Source organism: Phalaenopsis equestris, unplaced genomic scaffold, assembly GCF_001263595.1.
Source record: "Phalaenopsis equestris unplaced genomic scaffold, ASM126359v1 Scaffold000002, whole genome shotgun sequence".
In the NCBI taxonomy this organism is placed as follows: domain Eukaryota; kingdom Viridiplantae; phylum Streptophyta; class Magnoliopsida; order Asparagales; family Orchidaceae; genus Phalaenopsis; species Phalaenopsis equestris.
In genome coordinates, this window is record NW_018164444.1 from 71,500,740 (window position 1) to 71,504,844 (window position 4,105).

A 4,105-nucleotide genomic window follows, 5' to 3' on the forward strand; every position below is an offset into this window, starting at 1 on the left:
CACCCCTAGATATAGTTATAGCCATAATTTTTATTATTATTTAATTGCAAAAAAAAAAAAAAGAAAACTTTTATTTTAGTGAAATATGACAAAAAACTTAGGGGCTTTTGCATACATACCAATATCTAACACTAAACTATTCTATTTACGTCCATCCCAATCAAATCTTCAACCTCAAATCACTTTCACTAACTTTAGACGTCAGATCTGTAAATACAAAAGAATTGTGTGGTGTAGATGTAAATTTCTGTTTTTCTTAAAGATAATGTGGACCCCATTTAATACTTCTCAGCCTTCTCTCGCTCCAAGCCATCCACAAATATCTAATGTAAAAAATTAGGTAAATATCCTTATCCATCCTTTCCAAGATTCCAACAAAACATTTTTTTATAGCTTTCATTCTTCTCAAAACTTCTCAAAATTATTCAACATATAGCACTTCAATGGTGATAATTCCATTGTATATTTTCTTATTAGGAAATTTAGATGTATTTCTTTGATTTTTATTTGTTTGTAAGCAAGTGTTTATGTGCTTATAAGTGATGGCCACATGCAAATGCTATCAACAGACCAATAGTGGGTGGGATAAGAATGTGTGGGTTCAAGTCCACAAATGCATGATAGTTGCACATTGGTCGATGCATGAGCTAAGTGGCATTATTTGGAGGAATGGTGTAGTTCATACAATGATGCATGCACAGATGGTGAGTGCTTGTATGGAGATGTGCCATATGTGAAAGTGGTCCATCATGTGTTAAGTATGGGAAGCAAATGACACGATGAATATATAAAGATAGTTTCATTGATAAAAATAATTTAATTTGATGTCTCAATTAAGCAAATTTTAAAGACAAGGCTAATTTGGGTATATCTGTGCTTGCCTTTTCGTTGTTATTTGATTATGATTTATTGGGAACCTTGCACTATAATTTAGGCTCTTTGAGGACCCTAATATTATAATTAATTTTTCTTCAAAAATCCTAATAAAATATTTAGAAAAATCAAGTTTAGGAATACAATATTGCAAGATTTTAAAACTGTAATTTACTTTTGTGCATGACTTTTGGGCCGGTTTTAAAATTTTTTGTATGGCATGAACATATCCCAAGTTATATTAATAGGGCTTCCACACTTAGGATGTGATAATTGCATCATATTGCATGTCTCGAAGAAAAGTCTTTGTGCTTCTTCAGTCCTACTAGCCCAACATAAGCATTATACTTTTGTGGTTATCTAGCACACTTAGGGTTTCCCCGACCCAGACGGGGTATAAGTTCTTTATGAGAGTGTTTTTAGCTTTGTAGCTAGACCTCTCTTTTCTCTCCTTTTCAGTGACTTCCTCGCTATTTCGGCAGATGTAAGTCTCGTCTATGTGAGATCTACCTTTATAGATCATAAGACTGATAGTTCCTTTTTTTGAACTTAGGGTTACCAAGATTTACTTGAAGGACACAGTTCACGAATTGCTTACAGGAAGTCTGGTTGTTTTGGGTCGACTAACTTCACGGTCTGGTAGACTCGGGGTCCTAATAGCTTAGGATGATGGATCCATGGTATCTTGACCCGATTATCTCTACTTGATTAGGATTACTCTACCTCTCCTTTGATAAGCTCTTTTGAGCCATGTCGTCCTTTTAGAACTTTGATGGTGTCGTCTCGTAGGCCCCAATTGTGGATAGGATGCCACCCATTTGGGATATGGTGGTTCACTCTCTACTCTTATGGTTTGGTTAGGTCCTGAATGTATAGTATGGACCTTTAAGTAGACTCGGTTATTTTGTAAGCCCCGCATGCTGATGAGCCGCTATTCATTTGAGACGTGAGAGATTTACTCTCTGCCCGTGGATTAACAAGAGTTTCGAAAGCATCGAGATACTCCTGTGAAATAATCATCTTTTTTGGTGATCTGTTTACTGATCATGATAGTGTAAGCAGGACTCATTTTATCGAAAATATTATTGAGTATCCCCCGAGATGCAGTTAACCAAATGAATACATTTCATTGGGAGTGCTCTTTACCCCAAAACAATAATATTCTCTTTGGTTCTCTCGTTATGGGTAGCTTATGTGGGCCTTTTCTTCTTGGATATTGTGTTGCAAGGTATTTTGATATGATCAAGTTCGAACGTATACTCTTGACCTATCACACGAGGACTAACATATATAATTCTTTCATGTTTCTTTTTAAAACTTTTTTATCTATTTTCATCGTATGTCCCATCTTTTTTTATTCATCTCCTCTTCAAATCATTTATATGTTCCGAGAAGGAGATTTATTTGGAAAAAGGAATCATATGATGTTGACATATATATAGACAAGCTGACGACTTTGAGTTTTACAAAGAGCCAAAAACATATATATATATATATGCTATTTTTTCAAAAATTATTTGATCATCAGCAAAAAATTATATTTTAATTAATTAATAATTAACCTAATTTTTCATTTAAATTTTCTAAAATAAATTAATTAGTAGTTTGTTTTTTTATTAAATAAAGCTATATTTTCTAAATTCATTGTATTTTTATTTGATCTCTTATGAATTTTCAAAATTATTAAGATTATTTTTTTAAATTTCCCTTAATTCCCTTCTTACATAACCAACAAGCTGACTATATAAGTGCTTTTATATGTGGTAGATTTAATGGCTTGTTGATGGTGTAGGTGCTTTAACATGAGGTGGAATGTCGGTGGTTAGTGTGTTAGAGCGTAGTAGGGGCACCTATGAGTTTAATTTTTTTCTAAAATGACTTAATTAAAAATGGTCATTTTAATTAAATAAAATGGAAGGTTTAAGATTCATCTTCTTCCTCAAATTGAAAGAAAATACTCAACCATTGAACCCTGTTCAATTCATACAATCTAGTGAAGTATTTTGAGTTTTCCTTCTTTACAAAGGATCTAAAGAGAAGAAAATTGATATCCTGTGGTTCGATCTACCTGTAGCCATAATTTGCTTCATGGATGACTGCGGCATAATGCTTGAAGATTAGATTAAAGGCATATTATGACATAGTGCAGATTCGTTGAGTCTGAGAGTTTGTAGAGGTCTACCTGAGTTATTGAGGCGACTTTTGATCCTTTGCCAACAAGTAAGAATTCAGGAATCATCTTCATGTTGTTGGTCATGACAGGATGAGGAGAGATGGATCATCCTTGGCCATAGAGAAGAAATTGTGTTTAGAGAAGGAATTGGTACAATTCCTAGAGAGCTAGGGAGTGTTTTGAGCGTCTCAAATTGAGGTTAGCTCTATTGAACTCAACCTTCCATCTAAATCAAGTCCAAGATAAGTGTCAGCCATAACCATGTGAAAAAAACATCCATCTAGGTTTGGTTAGGCATGGAGAAATAGAAAATTGTCGTGTAGCCATGATCATTTTATTGCAGAAATTTTAATTCATTGGAGAATGGTGATTGATCCATGTTTTCCCATCCTTGTGGTTTATTAATGAACTCTCCATCCACCTAACAAGCTTGGAGTCTTGGAAAATAGTTTAATTAAGTTTAGGGCATACCCAGTTATATCCTACTGCATTAGTTTTAATTTAGCTTAGCCAATTGGGATTTCTGTGCGCTTGGGCTCTCAATATCGATTGGTTTAACCTGAACTAGGTTGATGTTGGGGTGGGTCACCTTGGGTAGACCACTAGGGACCTAGGGGATCTGGCTAAGTTTGGTTGCATTTGATCTTAATTTGGTTACGTCGGGCTCAATATGATCCATTTATTCATATTGAATTAAGTGAGCTTACTTATATAATTGGGGTTTAACATTAGGCTTAATTGATTCATTTAGGTTTCTAGGGATGTTTGCTTACAACTAATTAAGATTTTATGTGATTTTATTTTAACATGGTTCAAATTAGTCATATTAAGTCAATTGACCCAATTAGTGCAATCAACGCTTGTTAGCTTTGATTTTTATTTGGATAATTCAATTTTAATCTCGAGGGTTACTTGGTCATATTCAATGTTACTTGGTTTATATTTGGGTTAATTTGACTCAAAATGGCCCACTTGATTCATTTTGGTAAAATAGGACAAATCAACTGAATACACAACCATAGAGCTTAATTTTAAGTTTATTTGATCAAATTAGTCATT